Source organism: Canis aureus, chromosome X, assembly GCF_053574225.1.
Source record: "Canis aureus isolate CA01 chromosome X, VMU_Caureus_v.1.0, whole genome shotgun sequence".
Classification (NCBI taxonomy): Eukaryota; Metazoa; Chordata; class Mammalia; order Carnivora; family Canidae; genus Canis; species Canis aureus.
The window spans coordinates 53,189,253-53,215,114 of record NC_135649.1 but is presented as its reverse complement, the minus strand read 5'-3'; the positions used below and the strand labels follow the sequence as shown (position 1 = coordinate 53,215,114).

Here is a 25,862-nt window from a genome sequence, read left to right as displayed (position 1 = left end):
AGAAGTGCTACTGATTTCTGGGCATTGACTTTGTATCCTGCCACATTGCCGAATTGCTGTATGAGTTCTAGGAATCTTGGGGTGGAGTCTTTTAGGTTTTCTAAAAACCTAAAATGTTTTTTATGTACACTATCATGTCATCTGCAAAGAGGGAGCATTTGACTTCTTCTTTCCCAATTTGAATGCCTTCTATTTCTTTTTGTTGTCTGATTGCTGAGGAGGCTAGGACATCTAATACTATGTTGAATATCAGTGGTGAGAGTGGACATCCCTGTCGTGTTCCTAATCTTAGGGGAAAGGCTCACAGGTTTTTCCCATTGAGAATGATATTTGCTGTGGGCTTTTCATAGATGGCTTTTAAGGATCTGAAATGTTCCCTTTATCCCTACACTCTGCAGAGTTTTGATCAGGAATGGATGCTGTATTTTGTCAAATGCTTTCTCTGCATCTATTGAGAGGATCATATAGTTCTTGTTTTTTCTTTTGTTGATGTAATCTGTCACATTGATTACTTTATGATTTTGGGGGGGGCGGGGCTTGGGGGTAGAGAAATAAACAAAATGTCCCTATAGTTTAATGGCAGAGCTAAAAGAGAGCATTTATAGCTATTCCGGGACGCTCCAACAGAAAGCTTTTCCTGAATGCACAGACATTCATAATACTGATAACTCAGTCGACAGCTCTGGCTTGTACACGTGGTCACGATGCCCTCCGTATAGCAGAGAAGAGCACAACAGAATGCCTGACAGGCATCTGACAGCATACAGCAAAACTAAAGGCTGAACTCCCCCCCACACACAGAACCTCATTAAAAAAAAGTTTGCCTATTACAAAGTCACGTTTTCTGTTTTTCTGCTTTATAAAGTCAGCGATGTTGGAGGGTATCTAGTGGAATCCGTCATCCAGGAATGAGTGCAAAAGGGGAGCACATGGCTCAGGGATGTCCCTTCAGTGAGCAGATGGAAGGACCAGCTGGAGACCTCACATCCATTTCGGATAAACACACATATACAGAAAAGGATTATTGCCAGCTTGTGTACTTTCACAATGTGATTTTTGTATTTCAAAGCTTGAATTGTCCTTGATGCTGTTGGTGTGGGTTTTGTACTCCATCATGGTGTTGGGAGGTAGGTTAAGCACTCGCTGAAGCATATCCTGGATGCGGGCTGTGGTTGCTTGGTCACTGGCAGTCCTATTCCATATTGAAATAATGCCCTCCTGAAAGCAGACAGAGACCACAGCTCCACAGATTTCCTCCCCAACCATGAACTGTTCCCCCAATATGGCCAGGAGAAGATTCTCCCAGCAACAGGATGCCAAGCCCTTCCACAGTTGAATAATCCACTTGCCACCATTTTTATTTGCATCATCCTCCCACAGGGGCTTAATTCCTTCTTTGAACAGATGGAGGTCACTGTGGCCTGACAGGTCCCAAGGATGTACCATGTGGCTATAAAACCTCCAGAACTGCTCCACAGAGGCAAAGGCGCCGATCAGTTTGATATTCTGCTTGTAGCTCTGTGAGCTGGTGGGATGCCTGGGGGCTATTCTGGAGTACCAGAAAGTATAGTTGTACTGCAGGGTATGCTCTGCTGGCCCAAGGACAAGAGCCTTCCTCTTACTGTTGCCCTGACTTTTGTCTCGTTCCATTTTTTCTTTCTCACCATCTTTCTGTGTGCTGTTTTCTTCATTCTGACCATGGTCCCCACTCTCATCATCTTTCAATGCGTCGAACTTGTTCATCCTCTCACCGCCTCCATCACCACTGCCTCACAGAGTCTACTTTATGATTGTTGAACCAGCCTGGCATTCCAGGGATAAATCCCACTTGGTCATCATCAATCATCTTCTTAATGTATTGTTGGACCGTACTGGCTAGTATCTTGTTGAGAATTTTTGCATCTGTGTTCATCAGGGATATTCTTTTATAATTGTCCTTTTTGGTGGGGTCTTTGGTTTTGGAATTAAGGTGATGCTGGCCTCATAAAACAAGTTTGGAAGTATTCCATCCCTTTCTATCGTTCCGAACAGCTTTAGCAGAATAGGTATTATTTCTTCTTTAAAGTTTTGATAGCATTCCCCTGGGAAGCCATCTGGCCCTGGACTTCTGTATCTTGGGAGGTTTTTGATGACTGCTTCAATTTTTTCACTGGTTATTGGCCTGTTCAGGTTTTCTATTTCTTCCTGTTCCAGTTTTGGTAGTTTGTGGTTTTCCAGAAATGTGTCCATTTCTTCTAGACTGTCTAATTTATTGGTGTATAGCTGCTCATAATATGTTTTTAAAATCTTTTGTATTTCCTTGGTATTGGTGGTGATCTCTCCTTTTTCATTCATGATTTTATTCATTTGAGTTTTTTTCTTTTTAATAAGGCTGGCTAATGATTTATGTATCTTATTAATTCTTTCAAAGAACCAACTCCTGGTTTTGTTGATCTGTTCTATAGTGCTTCTGGTCTCTATTTCATTGAGTTCTGCTCGAATCTGTATTGTCTCTTCTTCTGCTTGTTGTAGATTTTATTTGCTGTTCTTTCTCCAGTCCCTGCAGGCACACGGTTCGCTTGTGTCATTGAGTTTTTCCAATTTCTTGAAGGATGCTTCTGTTATGATGTATTTCCCCCTTAGGACAGCTTTTGCTGCATTGTACAGATTTTGAATGGTTGTATCTCATTTTCATTGGTTTCCATGAATCTTTGTAATTATTCTCTAATTTCCTGGTTGACCCGTTCATCTTTTAGTAGGATGCTCTTTAACCTCCACATATTTGAGTTTCTTCAAAATTTCTTGTAATTGAATTCTAGTTTCAAAGCATTGTGGTCTGAAAATATGCATGGCACAGTCCCAATCTTTTGGTATCCATTGTGACCTGATTTGTGACCCAGTATGTGGTCTATTCTGGAGAAAGTTCCATGTTCGCTTGAGAAGAATGTTGCATTTGGATGGAAAGTTCTGTATATATCCGTGAAATCCATCTGGTCCAGTGTTATCATTTAAAGCCCTTGTTCGTTGGTGGTGTTGTGTTTAGAATATCTGTCATTTGCAGAAAGTGCCATGTTGGAGTCTCCCAGTATTAGTGTATTATTATCTAAGTATGTCTTTACTTTCATTATTAATTGATTGATATACTTGGCAACCCACACATTAGGGCCATAAATATTCATGATTGTTAGGTCCTTTTGTTGGATAGACCCTTTAAGTATGATATAGTGTCCCTCTTCATCTCTTACTACAGTCTTTGGGATAAACTTTAATTTATCTGATATGAGGATTGCTACCCCTGCTTTCTTTTGAGGACCATTTGAATAGTAAATGGTTCTCCAACCTTTCATTTTCAGAATCGAAGTGTCCTTAGGTCTAAAATTAGTCTATTGTATACAGCTAATAGACGGGTCTTGCTTTTTTATCCAATCTGAAACCCTGTTTCTTTTGGTGGGATCATTTAGCCCATTTAAGTTCAGAGTAACCATTGAGAGTTATGAATTTAGTGTCATTGTTATACCTATTGAGCCCTTTTTTGTGGATTATTTCTTTGGGCTTCCTCTTTCTTTACAGGGTCCCCCTTATTATTTCTTGCAGAGCTGTTTTGGTGGTCACAGATTCTTTCAGTTTCTGCCTATCTTGGAAGCTCTTCATCTCTCCTTCCATTCTGAATGAGAGCCTTGCTGGCTATAATATTGTTGACTGCATGTTCTTCTCCTTCAGGACCCTGAATATATCCTGCCAGCCCTTTCTGGCCTTTCAGGTCTCTGTGGAGAGGTCTGCTGTTAATCTAATATTTCTCCCCATATAAGTTAAGAATCTCTTGTCTCTCACTGCTTTAAGAATTTTCTCTTTATCTCGGGAATTTGCAAGTTTCACTATTAAAGGTTGAGGTGTGGGATGCTTTTTATGTATTTTGGGGTGGGGGACCTCTCTATCTCCTGGATCTGAATGCCTGTTTCCTTCCCCAAATTAGGGAAATTCTCAGCTATGACTTGTTCAAATATGCTTTCTGGCCCTCTGTCCCTGTCTACATTTTCTGAATTCCCAATTATACATAGATTCTTCCTTCTGAGGCTCTTATTTATTTCCCATAACCTTTCCTCATGGTCTTTTAATTGTTTTTCTCTATTTTCCTTAGCTTCCTTTCTTGCCATCAACTTGTGTCTATGTCACTCACTCTTTCTTCCACCTCATTAACTCTCATCATTAGGACCACCAGTTTGGAGTGCATCTCATTTAATTGATTTTTAATTTCAGCCTGATTAGATCTAATTTCTGCAGCCACAAAGTCTCTAGAATCCTTCATGCTTTTTTTCCAGAGCCACCAGTAGCTTTATAATTGTGCTTCTGAATTTGCTTTCTGACATAGAATTGCAATCCATATTCTGTAACTCTGTGGGAGAGAATACTGTTTCTGATTCTTTCTTTTGTGATGAGTTGTTCCTTCTAGTCATTTTTCTTAGTGCAGAGTGGCTGTATGAGTGGGTTGGGTCAGGAATATCAACCATGACCTAAGTAAATTTCACTCTAGAGTATTCTGATGAGGTCAGAGTCCAGAAAATGAAAACACAGATCAGAGCAAAATAAAACAAAAGGACCACTAAAGTCAAAAACAAATTTTTAAAGAAAGTAGTAAGAAATTAAAGGGTAAGAATCTCAAAAAAAAAAAAAAAAAGACAAAAGAAGAAAAAATCAAAAGGAAAATAAGAAAAAAGAAAAGAAAAAAGTGAGGGACTGGGAGATGGTGGTGGTGAAGAAGTTGTAGTGGAGGGAGAATGTAGTCTACCTGAGTGGTTCTAGAAGGTGATCCTCTTGGTTCTGAGTATATTAAGTTATGTATGTTAGAAGATGCTCAGTCCCAAATTCATATAAACCAGCAATACTTCTAAAAACCCCCAACATTGACCACCAAAACATAAATGAGATAAAAGGGGGGCAGAATGGGAATGAAGAGAGAGTATAATCACAGAATGAACCAGCACGGTATTCCACTTGGTTCTGGGTGTATGCTGGTCATATTTTAGAAGTTATTAACGTCTGCCATTGTAGAACAAAATGAGGCCGAGAAAACAAAAAGCACAAAACAAAACAAAAAAAACATATCTCGTATATCTCTCAAAGTTAAATTGAGTATGTTGAAGGGAATCTAGAGTGGAAAATGTATCTAAGACCTGTAATTGTAGAAATATGAAAGTCAAAATGAAGATGTGGTAAAATATTTTATTTAAGGTGGGAAAAGAGAAAAACAATTGGAAATTTTTAGTCTGATATAAAAATGATTTATACTGGAAAAGGGGGGGGGGAGGAGGGGTACCCTCTAGTTCTATATACTACAAATCCCCTGATTTCCCCTGGCACTTTCCAGTGCTGCTTGGTCAAGAACTTGCTCTTCCCGCTGGTCTTCTTGGGAGGGTTCTGCTGATTCTCAGGTGTGTTTACCTGGTGGAGATGCCCCGCCCCATGCCTGTGCCTGGCTCAGTGGGAGCTCTTTACCCAGTGAGGCCTGTGTTCCCTGGGGGCCCTGCCTCTCCCAGGCACAAGGTGAAACAAGGAGCAGCAACAACAATGGTGCTAAGCAGCTCTCCAGCTCTGGAGTCAGCTCCCCACTAGTAACTAATGTAGTCTCCCAGTCTGCACTGACCTAGATGCTTCCGGGACAGGTGCAGGTATGCTAATCTGAATAGCTTGTAGGGCACCCAGTGGCAGGAGAGTCCCCGCTGCCCTGTGCCCTCCCCACCTCCGCCTGTCCCAAGGAATGCACAGGATCCTGAGCTGTGTCCACTCAGGCGCCTTGGGATCCAGGGCCTATGCTGCTGGAATCACACTCCCGGGCTTTGCAGCTCCCAAAGGCAGCAGGACACTGCCCCCTCCACCCGGAGACCCTGTCTAACCAACTGGCTTCTCCCAAATGCCCTGTCAGCTGTGTGCTCCAGCCCTTTATGGAGCTCGGCCCACAGTTTGTGGTGCACTTCCTCTATTAGTTACTCCAGGAAACTGGAGGCTTCACTGCCCATCCTGCAATTCTTCCCAATTTCCCTGCTAAGCACTTTTCCATCGGGGAAGAATCCGGTGTGGATTTTCAAAGTTCCCACTTCTCTGGGGCTGGGCTTTCTTGTCCCAGAGGCTTTAACTGCAAGGCTTTGGCTGGGCTCCTTGCAGTGCCCCTCCCCCACTTGATTCTTTTTTATTTTTTTCCTCCTTCCTACCTTGCTAGAAGTGAAAATCCTTCTCTCTGTAGCGTTCCAGCTGTTCTCTCTTTAAAATCAGGTCAAATTTGTAGGTGTTCAGGGTGTTTTGAAAGTTATCTAGGTAAGTTGATGGGACCAGGAGAGTGACCCTACTCCTCTGCCACCTTGCCCCGCCGTCTTTCCTCACTGTGCTTTTGATGTACATTTCCCTGATGACCAGTGATGTTGAGCATCTTTTCATGTGTTTATTGGCCATGTGTACGTTTCCTTTGGAAAAACATCTATTCGGTTTCACTATCCATGTTTTAGTCAAATTGCTGTTTGATATTGAGTTATATTAGTTCTTAATATATTTTGGATATTTACTCTTTATCAGATATATTATTTCCAAAAATTTTCTTCCATTCCACAGGCTGCCTTTTAGTTTTGCTGTTTCCTTTGCTGTACACAAGCTTTTAAATTTTAAAATACCAATAGGTATTTTTTGCTTTTGTTTCCCTTGCCTTGAGACATTTCTGGAAAAATGTTGCTGATGTCAGAGAAATTACTGCCTGTGCTCTATTCTAGGATTTTTATGGCTTCAGATCTTTTATTTAGGTCTTTAATCCACCTTGAGTTTTTTTTTTTTTTTTTTTTTGTATAGTGTAAAGAAGTGGTCAGGTCTCATTCTTTTGTGCATAGCTTTCCAGTTTTCCCAGCATCATTTGTTGAAGAGACGGTCTTTTCCCCATTGTATATTCTTGAACATGGCTATCTTTTAGCCTCCATTATGTTGATAGTGTAAAGTCCCACGTTGTGATTAGCATGGAAGAAAATTCTTACCAAATTCTTCTTGTTCTCCTGCCAACTAACTGGGCATGTTGTGAGTGGTTATCTAAGGAGCATGGTCCCAGTTGATCTACATAACATTCAGGGATAGGTTTACTCCAAGTCTGTAGGTATGAGATGTGAGACAGTTGTTTGTTAGGACCACATTCCCAGTTTGCACTGGACATGTGTTTTATCAGATGTTTCTACATGTCTTGTGTAAAAAGGGTTGGGTAAAAATACTGGATAAAATACATTTTGGTAAAAAAAAAAATGTCTCTGAGAACTCCCTCTTGTTGAACCTCTGGGTACTCGTCACTGGTTCCACAACTATTATAATCCAACACAACTAGTATGATTTACAAGTTGGTCTCTTGGGGCCCTTTCACCTTCTAAGACTCCAACACCAAAGGTAAGTAGTTTTTTCCTATATGCTTCAAGATTACTGTGGTACCAGGGTACCTCAGTGGCACAGTCAGTTGAGTATCTGACTCTTGGTTTCAGCTCAGGTCATCAAGCCCCATGCCAGACTCAGCTCACCGCAGAGTTTGCTTGTCTCTCTCCCTCTGTTCCTCCCCCTGTACCCTTCCCTCTCTCTCTCTCTCTTTCTCCCTCTCCCTCTCTCCCTCTCTCCATCTCTCTCTTTCATAAATAAATAAAATCTTTAAAAAAAGAAAAAGATTACTGTGGTCTCAACTCAGCCTCAAGGGAACTCCTTTGAAACTGTGAACAAGAGCAAGCTGACTCAGGAGGATAACATGTATCAGTGCACTAAAAACTTCATATGGAGATTTTCATAAGAGGACCAGTTTGGTCTTTGCCATTAAACCAACCTCTCGGTTATGCTATGGGGAATGGAATTCAAGTCTTCAATATTGTCCCTAGAGCACACCTGAAGGGCAAGACTGATGTTCCTGAACCTTAGATATTCTAAGAATGAGCTAAGCTTTAATAATAAAAAGTTATCTTTTTTACACAGTATCTTTATATTATTCCAGTACCACTTATTAAACATATTGGAGACTAAGTAACAACATCAGTAAGTACACTTGAATTCCACAGGGGCCTTTCCATATATATATTTCAACAGAATAGGATAAAGTATATACCAGTTTCCAAGTAACTTAAATAACCTGCACTGGTCCTTTGGTGATGTATGTAAGTTTTACTCCTTGTAGGCGCCTTCCAGGGATCCTGAGACATGTGTTCTTAAATCCTCTCCCTTTGTCTCCTGTACATACACCAGGTCTTCTTGAATCCACTTTTCTATTTCCTCTTTCTTTTGCTTTTTATTCCAACCTTCCATTTGCTACTCTATAAAGAAGACAGCAAATGTGCAGGATATACTATAGGCTTCTGTTGTCCAAAACTAATTTAGCATATACTCCCCCACTAAGCACCCTACCCAAATCCAGCATCAAGAATGAAAGTCTCATCAGTTCTTTGGTGGTACTTAAGTGACTGGCTTCATGCCTGCTAATTTGGATTCTCCTTCTATAAAGTGAGGCACATTGACTGGCTGCTGTAAAAAGATAAATACTATTCTTTGGGGTCATGGAATTTCTAAATAAACTGAGACTAGTGGCTTAAAATCAAATTACCTGGAGTCTCAAAGGAAAAGGCATTGAATAATCTCATTCAGGCTCTTTTCAAAAATACTATGTATTCTTCAAGTTTTAGAGTTTCTAGAGAAAATTAGCAGACAGTAGTTGCAAGGAAAAGCAGAACTTTAATGAGATGTGTAACTTACATGACTTAACTCATATCTAAAAGTTTAGCCAACATACACTGATATTATTTTTAAAAACAAATATCTGTTAAGGAGTTTGTCTTGTACGTAGGGATATGTTTCAAAAGGAAGAATATGGCCTTTTTTCTTAATATATACTAAAATGTTGTTACATATTGAAAGTCACTTATTTTTATGAGTCAAATTTTGTACTTAAAGCTGATTTCTATTTTTTTATATTGTTGTGATAGAGGTATTTTGGAGGGTATAGAGTAATGGCTTTTAGTAAATGTGGGCTTTAAAAATAATTATTTAATTTTAACTTTTTACCTCTTAGAACAATTTTTTTTTTACTTTAATCATTTCTTCTTCTTCTTCTTAAAATTTTAAGCATACCTTCCAAAATATGTCACTTTTGTATTAAAATAAATGAATTCATGAAGTTGCTTTCTTTGCAGCATGAGGAGCTAACAGATTAAAAATAAACTAGTATTTCTTGTTGCTGGAAAATAATTATGAGAATATTACACAGAGGAAGCCATGCTTAAAATGAAGGCTTCGTATTGCATTTAAAACTCAAGTGGGACTTTCAATTATTCTGTTTAGTAGAATAATATATTGATGAATCCTTAGAGAACTAATTATGTTGTTTCACATGAATTACAAATGCATCATTTAGCTGCATTATAGCCTTACATGTGTCCTTTACAATTAATCATCATTAAATGTTAGAAATGTAAACTTTAAGATGCAAACAAAGCATATTTCTTAAGCAAAGTGGTCTAAACAAATACCAGTATTTTATTTTGAGATCTGTAACTGGTCTACAGAATTTCTTTTCCTATTTTTACAAGATCAAAGTATGAATCTGAGAACTTTTTAAATAGAATTCTCTTAAAATTCCATTATTGATGATAAGTATAAGTTGCAAGAGTAAGTTTTTCCCTTACTTTTTTAAAGTTTTAATTTAAATTCCAGTTAGTTAATGTATAGTGTAATAATAGTTACAGACGTGTAGTATAGTGATTCAGTATTTCCATGAAACACTCGGTGCTCATCACAAGCACACTCCTTAATCCTCAGCGCCTCTTTAACCCATCCCCACCCACATACCCTTCAGCAACACTCACTTTGTTCTCTATAGTTATGAGTGTGTTTCTTGGTTTGCATCTCTCCTTTTTTCTTCTATAATCATTGGTTTTGTTTCTCAAATTCCACATATGAGTAAAATTTTATGGTATTTATCTTTCTCTAACTGACTTATTTCACTTAGCATAATACTTTTTAGCTCTATCCATGTCTTTGTAAATGGCAACATTTCATTCTTTTTATGGCTGAGTAATATTCCACTATATATGTGTGTGTGTGTGTGTGTGTGTGTGTGAGTGTGTGTGTGTGTATCTCACCTATTCTTTATCCATTCATCAATTGATGGACACTTGGGCTGTTTCCATACTGTGGCTATTGTAGATAAAGCTGCCATAAACATCAGAGTGCATGTATCCCTTTAAATTAGTATTTTAGTATTCTTTAGGTAACTACTTAGTAGGGTGTAATTGCTGGATCATAGGGTAGTTGTATTTTTAACTTTCTGATAAATCACCATACTGTTTTCCACAGTGGCTATAGCAGTTTGCATTCTCATCAAGAGTGCAGGATGGTTTCACCTTCTCCACATCCTCGTCAACAACTGTTGTTCTTGTATTAATTTTAGCCATTCTGACAGGTGTGAGGTGTATCGCATTGCAGTTTTGATTTGTATTTCCTTGACAATCAGTGATGTTGAGCATCTTTTCATGTATCTGTTGGCCATCTGTATGTCTTTGGGAAAATGTCTATTCATGTCTTCTGCCCATTTTTTATTTGGATTATTCAGTTAGGGGATGTTGAGTTTTATAAGTTCTTTCTATGTTTTATATACTAACCCTTTATCAGATACTCAATTTCCTTTCATATTAGCATCATCAAATTCTAATCTCACCTTTTTACCCTTCAGATAGTTATGGAGGAGACTCTTTTGTGGTAGCTGTTTCATCTTTTTTGTTCCTTCATATTTTTCTCTTATAAGTTTATCTGATACTGTGATGTGTTCATGAAATATATTCAGTTATTATACTTTGCTGTAGTAGAACTATTCATCATGCATATTTCTGCTGCCAATAACTAAATTGTTTGCAAAAAATTAGGTACTTAGTTTATTCTTACTGATCAGCTCTACTCTTTTGGACCAAAGCAACATGAGAGCAAATACTTTCACACCTGTTAGGATGGAGTTGCAACTGTCATACATTTGGAATGTTATGATCCCAAGCAGTCTTTATATAATTTGAATTACATTGTATGTTAGGTTTTTGATAAAATCTGGCCAATTTTTACAGAAGAAATTATTTCTCTGATCATTTGGTCCTATCTATTTAGGAATATGTAAAACTGGATTTTTTTTTAAGGTAATATGTGACCAAAGTTAATTTTCTTCCTAAGGCCTAAATAAAGAAAAAGCAGTTTCAAAAAAAAAAAAAAAAAAGCAATATCTTCTCCTATTCCATATGTTGCCTTTTAGTTTTATTGATTGTTTCCCTCACTGTGCAGAAGCTTTATGATGAAGTCCCAATAGTTTATTTTTGCTTTTGTTTCCCTTTCTTCAGGAGACATATCTAGAAAGAAGTTTCTATGGCTAATTTCAGAGAGCTTACTGCCTGTGTTCTCCTCTAGGATTTTGATGGCTTCCTATGTCACATTTGGGTCTTTCATCCATTTTGAATTTATTTTTGTGTGTTGTATAAGAAAGTGTTCCAGTTTCATTCTTTTTTTCCCCCAAAATCTGTTTATTGGGATAGTGTCCCACTCATCTTGATTCAGTGAGCTTTTAGTGCTGCTTCCACCTGAAGGAGCATCCTTCTGTAAGCCTTGCTTTTCCTCCTGTGTGCTGGCAGAGGACGATGGAACAGCCGACACACAGAACTACCGTCTATGCATGGCTGAAGACCGTGGTGATTTTGTAGCATCCCAGGTACTTCACATCCATGAAGTAGGAGTTGAGGCTCTGCACCAGGCACTTCTTCTTGTGCTTCCTCTTCTCCTCTTCCAAGGACGGGTACAGGAGGTCCTTCGCAAGGGGCATGTTCTCATGGGGAGGTCATCAATGCTGGAAAGGCGTAGTTTCATTCTTTTGCATGTTGCTGTCCAGTTTCCCCAACCCCATTTGTTGAAGAAACTGTCTTTTTTCCATTGTATATTGTTTTCTGCTTTGTTGAAGATTAATTCACCATCTAGTTGTTGGTTCATTTCTGGGTTTGCTATTCTGTTCTATTGATATTTGTGTCTCTTTTTGTGCCAGTACTATACTGTCTTGATCTCTGCAGCTTTGTAATGTAACTTAAAGTCTGGAACTGTGATGCCTCCAGTTTTGCTTTTCTTTTTCAAGGTCGCTTTGACTATTAGGGTTCCATACAAAATTTAAGGTTGTTTGTTCTAGCTCTGTGAAAATTGTTGTTGGTATTTTGATAGAGATTGCATTAAATATGAAGTTTGCTTTGAGCAGTACAGACATTTTAACAATATTTGTTGTTCCAATGCATGAGTGTAGAATGTTTTTCCATTTCCTTTTGTTCTTCAATTTCCTTCATCAGTGTTCTACGGTTTTCAGACTATAGGTCTTTCACCTCTTTGGTTAGACTTCTTCCTAGGTATCTCATTGTTTTTGGTGTAATTATGAATGGCATTGATTCCTTCATTTTCCTTTCTGCTGCTTCATTATTAATATATAGGAATGCAACAGATTTCTGTATGTTGATTTTTTATCCTGTCACTTTTCTAATTTTTTTTTATCAGTTCTAACAGCTTTTTGGTAGAATCTTTAAAGTTTTCTACATAGGGTATCATGTCATATGCAAACAGTGGAAGTTTGACTTCTTCCTTACCAATTTGGATGCCTTTTATTTCTTTTTGTTGTCTGCTTTCTGTGGCTAGGACTTCTAGTATTATGTTAAATAACATTGGTGAGAGTGGATACCCCTGTGACAGTAATTATTATAACTTTAGGCTTACTTTTGGAATTTAGCATCAGAAACATATTATTAAAACTTTTTATTAGGTTGATAGGTGCTTTTCCAAATGCATTTCCAAAAGTCATAGGTTTTTAAGCTTTTTACTCTGAAAGTCACACTTTCAAGTAGGAACTGAAATTCTTATAACACAAGTAATATACCAGTACAGAGTTATCACAGTAAGTTTTAGTGATTTAGGAGGTGAACATTGATTCCCTTATGAGTCTGTCTCTTTCCGAAAATAATGTAGCTCGTCCATTTTGTAGAAAAATACCATCTTCCAAAGAACTGGATATTACTGCTAACTAAGTAGGCAGAAATCATAGGCATTAAATAGTTTAAGTTAAATGTGATAAACTTCTATATTACAAACATTAATGGACAGAAAATGCTGTAAGATGAGGGAAACACAAAGCAGAAGGAACAGTTATTATCTGCTAAGTGCCCGGCACTATTCTAAGTACTGGGGATATTTAAAGGAGTAGTAAATGGTCCCTTTCTTCAAAAAATCATATACTGCATATAAAAATTCCAAAGAGCCAACAGCAAAGGAATTCACAATAAGTTGACATATTATGAACCAAAAAGATCTAATCACAGACTGAGGTATATAGGAAAAGTCTATGTGTATCTGAACTTCCCTGCATAACTTTCATTGTGTGTAATTTCTGACAAAATTATAGATGGGGAATGATAGAGCCAGAAAGGCTCTTAAAGATCATCTGGCATAAATCTCTCATTTTCCAGAAGGTGAAATCTAGACCCAAAGAAGGTGAAGTATTTTACTACACATCATACAGCAAATGAATGACAGTGGGGACTAGAACTCAAGCCTCTTGATTCTTAGTCCAGTCTTTCAAGATGGCACAAACACAAACCTTTGTCTTTAAGCTCTCTTCCCATTCTTCCCTTTACTTGAATGGTGAAAACAATGGCACGGGGTCTATGAAAAAGTGGAACTCCCCAAACAAGGAAAGAAACCCTGGATAGAATTCTCATGGGGCCAGTAAAGAAATTGAAAGAGAGGGCAAAACATGGATATAGGAAAATAGAGAGTAAATACAGTCCAGGAAAAAATTAAGAGAAACCCAATTACAAGAATGAGAAAATCACACACAAAAAAGGAAGACTTAAATAATTATCCATTAGCACTTATTTATATGGAAAACAGACTAAAATGTCTTTGGTCTAATATATATGTTCAATCTGCTTTGAAAGTTTTCTTTTTCAAAATAGTGTCAGCTATGATAGGTATCTTCATATTAAAGTGAAGAGCTCTCCATTACCTAGCACATTTCTACACCTAGAGAGTAGTGATGACTGATATGCATAATGATGACCCTGAGGCAATGTAATACCCCAAAGTACCTTTTGATCCATTAAAATTTTTTTCTACTATATTTAGCCTACATATATTACTAAACATATTTTATATTCAAATTCTTAGAAAATGGGGAGTATGTTTATGATAATATTTCTGATAATTACCTATGAAATCATCACAGCACTTCATGTCTTAGCTAAGCCACATAGAGGAGATTTTACCAGAATGAAGAAGATGCTGTGTCATCCTACTTCCCAGATGTTTCTTTCTTAGGCTTTTTGGGCTTTCTTGTCTTGACCCTTTTCTGATGAAATGTGGAATAAATAGCCTGTCACAATTTTAGGCTTTCTAGCCTGATTGTTGACCATCTCAATCTAATGATTCTTTTGAAAGTATATATTGTCTAAATAGATTATCTTGCCTTCTGCCACCTTACAAGTGTTTTTGTATAATGGTAAAGGAAGATTATAATGTTTTCATTGGATCTTAAATGTTCTTTTTGTGTAAGTTAGCTGCCAGGCAAGCATCCTGGATCCATTTTTTTAGCATCAATATGAATGTCTGTGATAAATAAGTCATTGATCATCGCAGCTGCCTTTGTGAAGGAGATTTTGCACTTACTGTTTCTTTCACATGCACAATGACATCAGTCAACCTAATTGACTATTACTTGGTCAGTTTCTGTGTAGGAAGTAATGCTAGGTAAAATAGAGAAAATAAATGAAAATTCAGTGCATTTCTATTGAAACACAGAAAGATTTCATAATAGAAAAAATACATTAATTTGAAGCTTCTCTGGGATTTGTGTTCCCAAAGGATGAGCTTGAAACCATGAAATTCTTTCTCATAACCTAAACCAGATTGTTATGTGGGTCTCTAAGAATGAATTGCTAATAGATACACTGACGTAGTATAAAATGTATCACATGGCTGTGGTAAACATAGGGCAGTAGAAGCTACACCGCTATAATAAACATAGGTCAGAAATGTGGTTCAGTTAGTCAAATGCCAGGAGACTCTTTTCACGTTTTGTCTTTCCTAATTAGAAATCTAGGGAATCAGGTACAAAATATTCATCTTTATCAGTTCAAACAGTGACGGACAATTATGTGTTTAAATGTCCAGCAGTTATACTTTGCAATTAAAGTACTAAACAGTCTGTGATACCTCCATGGCAGAGCAGTCCTCCACTTCTATGGCTGATGCTACTTTTTCTTTTCTGTGTTGTGTCTGCTTTGGAATCATCATCGTTATGGGGCATGACACTAGGTATGTTAGGCCATGCTGCTGACAATGGTAACTTTCAAAAGGGAGAAATAACATCAACTAATATAAGGTGAAACAACTGAGACTTAGAAGCAATATCAGCAAAGAATTGAATGCAAGGAACCATTTGAGTAGGATTACAAGCATTTTAGAATGTGCAGATTAGCCCTGGATTAAGGGAAATCAAGAATTTTTTAAAAGATTTTATTTATTTATTCATAAGAGACACAGAGAGAGAGACAGAGACATAGGCAGAGGGAGAAGCAGGCTCCCTGCAGGGAGCCCAATGCAGGACTTGATCCCAGGACCCCAGGATCACACCCTCAGTCAAAGGTAGACACTCAACCACTGAGCCATCCAGGTGCCCGGAAATCAAGAATTAAACAACCTCATTTATATAAATGAGCATCCTGGAGTTTTTAATAATGGAACCAATAACCTCACTGCATTTTGAATCTATTTGGATGTCATGTAAAGAATGAACGTATGCAGTACTTAAGAAGGAAAGGTCAATTCTGCCATAGTGATCATTGGAGCATAATATAACAGGCTGGTTTTTTTTGTTTTTTTGTTTTTTTTTCCCCCCATCTCATCAATTCTAGAACATCTAAACTTATCTTTTCAGGAAGTTGTGGGCTTTTTAAAAAATCTCCTGCAACCATTATAACCCAAATAAACAGCACTTTACTTTTTTTAATATTATTTATTTATTTATTAGGGATACAGAGAGAGAGAGAGAGAGAGAGAGAGGAAGCCTGACGTGGGACTCGATCCCCAGTCTCCAGGATCACACCCTGGGCTGAAGGCGGTGCTAAACCGCTAAGCCACCGGGGCTGCCCATTAACAGCACTTTAAAGTCAACTCCACACCTTCACTAACATATTACAAACATCAAATATTTGTATGTAACAGATATATGTGGTTTCAGTAACAGGGTCTCTGGTTTTTTACTGCCCTTCCTATTTATTAGCCTCGAAATGAATTGTTCAGTTGGTATAACTCTGTATATCTGCCTATTGTCTCTTATTTTATGGAATGTACTGCTTCAGTTATAGTTAACACCCAATCTGACAAAGATTTGTTGTGGCTACCATACTTTGTTCACTTCATAGCATTAATAGTGGCATTTGTATGTTACCAAAAATAGACCATTGGATTCATCATCCTTAGTCAAACAAAAGTAGCTCCCTTGATTTTCAGCATAATGTTTCTAGATATCTAATAGTATTTTGGCAGATGGTGAATTAGAAGGAAATAAAATTATAAACTCAGCATGTGCTATAACTCTGGGTTTATAGTTCCTGAGAGATCTAGAAATAACTACAGATATTCACCCATGAGTTCAAAATCGCCTAATTCAAATCATTGAAGCTGAATTTCACCTAGAACTCATTTGAACTCTTTTTCATTAAAAGTCCTGTCCAAGATTAGGTCAAATGTCATATTCTTTGGTCATTCCAACCTTCCTCCTCTGAGTCTTCTAACCTTGACAGTCATCAGTACTATATATACTTCTGTCCAGTTGTCTTCTTTCCTTATCTATTAGCTCTCCAAGGGCATCAACCATGCTATCTTTTACTGCTTACACAGTCTTCATTGAATATATTCATTCATTTTTAAATAAATATTCAATATGCTCTTCCTACTATTGGGTAATGATCTAGACTAGAGGTTGGCAAACTATAGTTAGTGGGCCAAATCTAGCCTACAGGGCTAGAAATAAGAATGTATTTTTGTACTTTTATATTTTATGACCCATTTTTGAAGGATCATAAAAACAAGAATATGCAATAGAGACCATATGTGTCTAGCAAAGCTAAAAATATTTATTATCTGGCCCTTTAGAAGCTAAAGATTGCCAGCGCTTGTTTTAGATGCTGGGGATACAATGAACAAAGCAGACCAAAAAAAAAAAAATTACTTTTTTGGAGCCTAAATTCTACTTATACATTTATTTTACACAGAATAAGAATCCATCTTTGTCATCTCCATAGTACTTACATATATAGTATGTATTCAATGAATATTTGTGAAATGAAGGCATACATACAATCCATTCTCCAATAACACACAATATAGATAAACATTTCTATATTAATGTAATTAAATGTATTTTTAGTCTTTATATTAAGAGTCTTTTACTAATAGCTTTTAGAAAAAAAGTAAAACACTACTTGTCAAAGACATTTTATTCTGGTATTTAATGAAATGGTCTCCCGTCTTAATGTAACTTTTATTCCTGATGAGGTCCTGATTACCAAGCCTTCTTATTAGAGGTAACCATCATAATTTTATTTGATTCTGAAAGCTTTCTAAAATGGTGGATGTTTCATAAGAGATCATTTTGTATATGTCACAATTAAAGAATAAGTTAGTTTTCCAGGAGTCTCCATCCTTGAATTCTCCAACTTTCTGGTGTTTAAGAGCTGAAGATGACATTTAACTCCACATTAGAAAAGACAATCTTTGCTTTAGATTCTGAGTTTACCAATATTATGGCATCTTTTCAAAAAATCAGGTTATAATCAGCCACTAATTCTCCAACAAAGTGTACAGCCTTTAGAAGCTGATGGTTGGATACTAGGGGTAAATTGAGTGCTGGGAAGAGAGTAGAAGGGATCAAAGGGCCAGTGAAAGGATGCCAGAAGTGGAAAGGGTGGGATTTGTAGACCCAGCAGATTATGGTAGTAACAAAGAGGAATATGTAATTATCTTTTCCACCCTCTAAGTGGCAGAGTTTCCTACTCAGAACCATTCCTCCCACCACACCCACACAATCGGTTAAGTATTGTTACTTGTACCTATCTCCACCCCAAACCATCACTACAAGGAAGAGTTTCCTTTGTTTTTCACACATTCAAAACTGGAAGTAGATGAGGCACCAGATCTAAAAAGAAAAATCACATGCTATTCTATTTAAATCTTTATCTCCAATGACCCTTTAATCTGAAATGCCCTTACTCCTAGTATCCTGCATACTTCCTTTTAGATACCATACTACCATTAATCTACAAACTTTGCTTTATTAAAGAATTACTCATTCTTCATATCTTGCATAGATTTAGAGTTGACAAAATGAAAGTTTAAACTGTAGTAATGGAGAATCTTAAATGAAGGAAATTGAAGCATACAATAGTAATGTACTGATTTGCTTTTAGATATTTGATCTTTGTCAAGACTAATGAGATTGCATATCTACTATAGGGAATGAATAAAAATTTTAATAAACCTGCCTAATTTGTATTCGTAGGAATTTTGTAAAATGGAGAATTATGCCAGCAAACCTGGATGTGCTTTCCCTTTAATTGAACCTATTGATTTCTATCACCAATCCATTTGCATCCTCTCCTATCTATGGTTAATACATAAGAAGTCCTAACATTATGGAGTAGCATACATAGAAGATCATGGGTTTGTTCTCTAAATGCAGATAGCTCATACCCAGCAAAGTTGATTTAAATTTACTGAGTTTAAACTTTCCTTTATAGAAGACTAGAATCCTGGGTAATGAGGAAAAAAGCAACGTCTGTTACTTCCGATTTTGGCACAGGACTTGTCTTTATGCAGAGCCATCATTCATAAAATCAATTTGAATCAAACAGTTTCTCCTATGTAGCAAAACAAAGAAAGGACTTCCCACTCTGGAAAGGTTCTATATCATTGAACTCTACTTCTAAAGGATCATACTCATGCATATAAAATAACCTACCAGACCATGAATGTATTCAATCAGTAGTATTGAGGAAATATTATGAGCATGGTGTGGTACAAAGTATAGAAGTAGAAAGCATTCTCCCTTTCCTTAGGGAAATCAAGACTTAAAAAAAATAAAACAATTGTGAACAATAATAAACATGGACTAAAATATTGTTTATAGGTTCTGGTATATCTTAGACTTTCCAAAATAATTTAATTCAGTATCACATCATATGTTCATTCACATTTTTAGTGCAAAAAATAGCTTCTGTGACCTCAGGGAAGGACAAGATCACTGCAGTTTGAAATATGATGAGAGGGCTTCACAGAAGCAGCAGGGCAGTTTGTTCATTTTACAAATATTATATCATATTTTAAAGATAATTTTCTAATTATACTTTTTGCCATTTCCCCTTAAATTTCTTACTCCTTGATTTTTTTCTTTTGTCTTCCTTTTTTGCTCATTTATAAAAACCCAGAATTGGAAGCAAATTGTTTAACACTGCTTCTACTACAGAACCCATTCAAACATATTATGCTAGTTTATAGTAATAGGGAATATATTATTGCATACCATTTGAATTCCATAAACTCACCATTTGAGCTGATTCATTGTGATCAGGCAGCAAGTCTAATTCTTTTGTCATTTTATAAAAACTTGATCCATTATTTAAAGAAACAAATATTTAAAAACTCTCAACAGTCTACCTTGATTTTTGTTCCTTTTTTCTTATCAATAAAATAATAAAAATGAGCAATTCAAACCATCTCTCTCACAACTTTCACAAAGCATGATAGTAATGTATAATTTATGTATCTTTCATTTGTAAGGATGAGTATCATTGACAGAATCAAAATGGATGAGGCGGTGTTGGGGGGGAGGATATCTTTCTTGATAAAATGATGATAGTTTTCCTCAGCTTTCAAAAAAATTTATATGCAAGGAATGGGGGAGATAGAACTTTTGTAAATTGTTATTAAAAAGTATTGCCAGTAAAAATTTGAGCAGCTAAGGCCTTAGACATAGTCCTATTTTCTCAGAAACCAATAGCTTTTATGATTTTTTCTTTTAATCTTTTTTATTTTTATTTATTTATTTATTTATTTTATTTTTTTTAAATTTTTTATTTATTTATGATAGTCACAGAGAGAGAGAGAGGCAGAGACATAGGCAGAGGGAGAAGCAGACTCCATGCACTGGGAGCCCGACGTGGGATTCGATCCCGGGTCTCCAGGATTGCGCCCTGGGCCAAAGGCAGGCGCTAAACCACTGCGCCACCCAGGGATCCCCAGCTTTTATGATTTTTAAAGATCTATTTACAAGCATCATCTCCACATTCCTCTAGCTCTGTTTTTATTGAAAGAAATCCTACAGGCAAAAATAAAATTTTTCCAAGGTTGGACATATGGCTGATGTCAGAATCAGGAAATAATGTTATATAGAGCCAAATGCTGAGTTAAGACTCCCAATGCTGATGCTCATCAGACCCCAGAATAGCTGTCTCTTACAGGGTAATCAAGATGTTAGGAGTCTATGGAGATAGAACTGCTCACCTGCAAAATCAGGTACCTCTGAAAATGAATGGCACTACAGTGTTGAGCCAATTCCTGCTGACCCTGGCACTGAGAATGCAATCTTGTATAGCAAATCAAAGGAGTCGAAGTCTTGGGGCCAGAATGCTACCAAGCTCTTCCTAAACTTTAAATGGTTGTAAAAACCTGCTTAATGCCATGGAAACTGGCACAGATTCTAAGTGCCCAGTAGGCTATTTTATTTTGTTTATTCTATTCTATCATATTTTGGGTGAGCAGAACTGGCTGTATGTGATAAACCTACATAAACAGTGAGTTCTTGATTTTCATATTTATTTCTCATATAGATCTAAAGTTAGTAGCTTATTCACATGTAGCTGTAGAACTGAAGGAGATGAAAGAATAGCATATGAGTATATTGAAAAATTCAGGATGGGGAATACCCAGAACTGCTTGACATTTTATTATTCCATACTGGAAAGCATATATATTACAGGTATATATTATAATATATATAATATCTCCCATTGGGTATTCTCTTAACAGTGTCCATTTAACCTGGCTGATTTCTCAAGTCATGTGTTTTTTACCATGCATTAGCCTGTGTGTTTGGGATGCCTGGGTAGCTCAGCAGTTGGGTGCCTGCCTTCGGCTCAGGTCATGATCCTGGGATCCGGGATCAAGTCCTGCATCAGGCACCCTGAGAGGAGCCTGCTTCTCCCTCTGCCTGTGTCTCTGCCTCTCTCTCTATCTCTCATGAATAAATAAATAAATCTTTAAAAAATTCTGTGTGTTAGAGCACCAGTGAATGAAGCTTCAATCCTTAAATGAACTAGGAAGCTCCTAAATGAAAAAATACAGAATTTTACAAGAAACTTTTTTTATTATTACCTCCAGCACCCTTCCTGTCTTTCTTATCCTAAGCTTTTTCTCTAGCTAAGGATAATAGCTCTGTACTTTCTAGATCCTTCACTTATAGAAGCAGAAATAAAAATGCCTTGAGAGTTCATAAAGGAAGTTTGCTCAGCCCTCAGGATTCCTGATGCCAGCTCAGGGCAAAGAAACAAAAGTAAAGCTGAACAAAATTTTATTGAAGTACACTCCAAGATAGGAACCAGCCAGTCAAGAGAGACAAATCTGGGGTGTGGCATTGTATCATTTTTTTCTTTTGGGTGGATCCTAGTATTGCAACATTTGAGTGACATCCTGGATTATAAAGTAATTAGCCAATTACACATGTCCTTTCCCAGGATGCATTAGAAATGCCTGAATGGGGTAGGAAATTGCAACATTATTTCTAATTCTAGAGACATAGGTCAAATAAGGACAAGGGGCAGCTTTCTTTCTTTCTTTCTTTTTTTTTTTTTTTTAAGGGGCGGCTTTCTACACAAGTGCAACAAGCACAAAAAACTTAACTCTTCCTGTTCCCAGATGTTGTAACTCCAAACATACTACTAGATGGGTGGAATGGGATGGTCCCTTGGTAGTGCTAGGTTGAGGCTCTCCACCAGGACATTTAAGGTCCATCTTCCCCCCTCTCATGTCTAGCTTCTTGCCTAATATATGCATTAATGTATTTATTCTTCATCTACTTCCTAGAGAGATTTCAGGTAGTTTAAAACCAAAACTATTAAAATAATATTAAAAGTTAGAGGGAAAATTTTAGAGAGTTATTCCAAACACTTAAATTAAGGCTGGGTACTATTATTGGGCATTAAGTTTATTTTTTCCCTGCGTTTAATTAAAAAAAAATTTTTTTAGTATAGTTGGCCCACAATGTTATATCAGTTTCAAGTGTAAAACATAGCAATTCAACTTCTCTATACATTATGCTGTGTTCACCACAAGTGTAGTTCTCATCTGTTAACCATACAACGCTGTTACAGTATCACTGACTATATTCTCTACAACATAGAGAATTCCCTGCTTCATTCCTCATTCTCTATGTTGTAGAGAATATAGTCAGCTTATAGCTATGAGCTTCCTAGAACCCAAGAAAGAAAGAAAAACATGATGTATTTTATAGCTTTCATTATGACTAAATGAAGGCAGTTTAAAATGGAAGACAAAGAACAGCATTTTCTTTAATAGCAGTTTGAGTTACAAGCTAGAGAGAGATGATACAAATTCATTTCTAAAATAAGGATGATACAAAAATGTTCATCATAAATTGCTTCATCAACAAGCCACTGTCATATTACCTTTGTGTTCACTTATGAAGCACAATTATCACTGCACTTGTGGAATACATGTTCAAGATATTATAGAAAACAATATTCATTTTAGAATAAGTTCCCTTCCTACCCCTCACTCCCCTTTCCCCACATACACATTTCTCTCCTTTTTTCATCCCCCAAAGTGCCTGGTGATAGTTTAGGGACAGGAAATTTTGATTTATTTCTAAGTTATAAAATCTTAATTCCACTTGCAAGCACACCAAGCACCAACTTCATGCATCTCTCTCTTTTCAAATTATAAACGATTTCAAATATAGAGGAAATGTTAACCCTACAGCTTTTTATCCAAAAAGCCTTTTTAGGAGTTTGTGTTTAATTACTATTGGCATATCTGCCAATAGAAGTTATTTGTGTATCAGTCCTAGAATCATAAAAATTCAAAGATGGAAATAATCTTAATGTACATTTACCAACTCCTTCCTTTTACTTAAATGTTAAGGACTTGTGCAGGTTCATTTACCTTGTTAATAGAAGAGTTGACACTAGACTCACATCCTCTGATGACTATTTTAGCACCTTTTCTACTATACCATATTATATAGATTTGCTGGATTATATATGTATTCAATTTGCTGTTGCATCGCCATATGTGACAAGCTCAATCCTCATAATGTCTTTTTCTCTCTACACAGAATTTGTATTCCTGAATATAATGTAGACTCTCAGTTTTTAAGTTCCATAATGAAATTGTCTATGTGGCAGATTAGTGAGTCTTTGATGCAGTCAGTAAACAAATATTTCTGAAAAATATAATTAATAATTTGAGGCCCATTTGGTTAAAATTCATGGCTGCTTTCATTAGCACTTTAATTACCCTAATTCCATTATTCAGAGAGGCAAAACCAAGAGTCAGGTTTTACTGGTAATTGAGGTATAGTATGCCTTTTGGTCAAATGGAACCTTGACTTTTTGTCTTTATTTTTCTTTCTAATATTCTATGTGCTCTTGCTTTTACTAGAAGCAGTATCACTGCATTACTACAAACATTAAATATATATCTCTCTTGCCCGTGACTACTATTTTCTCTACTTGGGGAACTAGATGAAGATTTTGATTATTCACTATTTAATGACCTCCCTAGTGGCCTGTCTGTTCACCAGCAGCAATCATGAACTGAGGGCACAAGAAAGTAAAGCTAGTGATTGCAAGAAAAGAATGGAAGGCTTTTAAATCTTTTACAAAGCAGATTCAGCCACAGTGTGCCTGCTTTGTTATAAGATTTGCTATTTTCGGGATCCCTGGGTGGCGCAGCGGTTTGGCGCCTGCCTTTGGCCCAGGGCGAGATCCTGGAGACCCGGGATCGAATCCCACATCAGGCTCCCGGTGCTTCTCCCTCTGCCTGTGTCTCTGCCTCTCTCTCTCTCTCTCTCTCTCTCTCTGTGACTATCATAAATACATAAAAATTAAAAAAAAAAAAAAAGCAACACCTCTTTAAAAAAAAAAAAAAAGATTTGCTATTTTCCACACATGTGTGTGTGTGTGTGTGTGTGTTTAATGGAATATTACTCAGCCATCAAAAAGAATCAAATTTTACCATTTGCAACAATGTGGATGGAATTAGAGGGTATTATGCTAAGTGAAATAAGCCAGTCAGAGAAAGATAATTATCATATGATTTCACTCATGTGTGGAATTTAAGAAGCAAAACATATGAACATAGGGGAGGGAAGGGAGAGAAAAATAAAATAAGATGAAAACAGAGAGGGAGGCAAATCATAGAAGACTCTTAACTATAGGAAGCAAACTGAGGGTTGCTGGAGAGTGAGGAGATGGGGTAATTGGGCCATTAGCATTAAGGAGGGCACTTGAAGTAATGAGCACCAGATGTTGTATGCAAATAATGAATCACTAAATTGTACCTCTGAAACTAATAATACAGTATATGTTAGTTGAATTGAATTTAAATTTAAAAAATTTAAATGCTTTTGAAAGAATTCTAACTAACCTTAGATACAAGCCTGGGATAATGACAAGATTAAATGGAGTGAACATCTCATTCATATCAATTCCAATTCCTAATACTCTTTTATTTAAGTGGTTATCTTTGTCCTTTGGAATTCCAATTAGCCAAAGGATGACAGTACTGATAATATACCCTGCCAAGGGAAATTATATCTTCTGCTTCCACAGCTCCCAGAGTTCACTTTATGGAAGCTCTGTGGACATAGTTTCTCTTACCCAATACCTACCCTCTCTATTTGGGCTATATTTGAAAAAGAAAAGAAAAGAAAAGAAAAAGATCTGGGGGAAGAAATCATTCAAATAAATTTGGAGCAGTTATAAAACCAAATTTATTCATTCAAAATATATTTGAGACAGATAGCAGCTATTGCTTCCTTTTGCTTTTTTTATCCATTTCATTTCTAAGTTATTTAAAAATATTTTAAACTATTACTAATAGTACAATTTACCCAATATTATTTGGTTCTTAAATTCATTTTCTGTATTATTTGCTGTAAAACTTCTAATCATCCTTATGTTAGAAATAAGAAATGACTGTATCTTACTGTAAACTGTAAACCAGTATCTCTACTTTTGCTCCCTTACCCTTTTTGCCCCCATTCTCCTTCATAACATTTATCACCACTTGCCATCTAGTTATTCATTCATTGTCTGTCTCTTCTTCCCCCACTAAAATGTAAATTCCATGGGAGAAGAAAGTTTCAACTCTTCTAATCATCCAAAGACTCCCCAGTGCCTAGAATAGTCTGGCAAATATTTATAGTAACAGTTCAGTATTTGCTGAATTAATTATTAGTATGCATGAGCTATATCACTTGCGCATTTTATGCACTGTGATGAGTATTTTGCATACCTGAGAAATCTCCCTCAGATTGGATAGTTACCATTATCTTCATTGGCCATTTGATTGCCAACATGATAGTACCCTAGGTGCCATAATAAAAAGGTTTAAGTGCCTTCCATGTCCGCATACCTTTATATTTTCCTTAACAATATACAGTCTTCACACTAACAGACATTCATTCATTCACTCATTCAATAAATATTCATTGAGAACTTACACTAGTCTAGATTGAGCCAGACACTAGTCTAGAA

The 25,862-nt window shown here is 36.6% G+C and overlaps 1 protein-coding gene and 2 pseudogenes across 5 annotated transcripts in view; 1 reads left to right on the top strand and 2 right to left on the bottom strand.

Moving 5' to 3' along the window:
* DIAPH2 (diaphanous related formin 2) overlaps positions 1 to 25,862 on the top strand; it is a 1,055,757-nt gene that overhangs the window by 939,974 nt on the left and 89,921 nt on the right. The window lies entirely within an intron of this gene.
* Positions 882 to 7,162, bottom strand: LOC144308239 (eukaryotic translation initiation factor 4E type 2 pseudogene; annotated as a pseudogene).
* Positions 11,524 to 11,835, bottom strand: LOC144308760 (small ribosomal subunit protein eS27-like pseudogene; annotated as a pseudogene).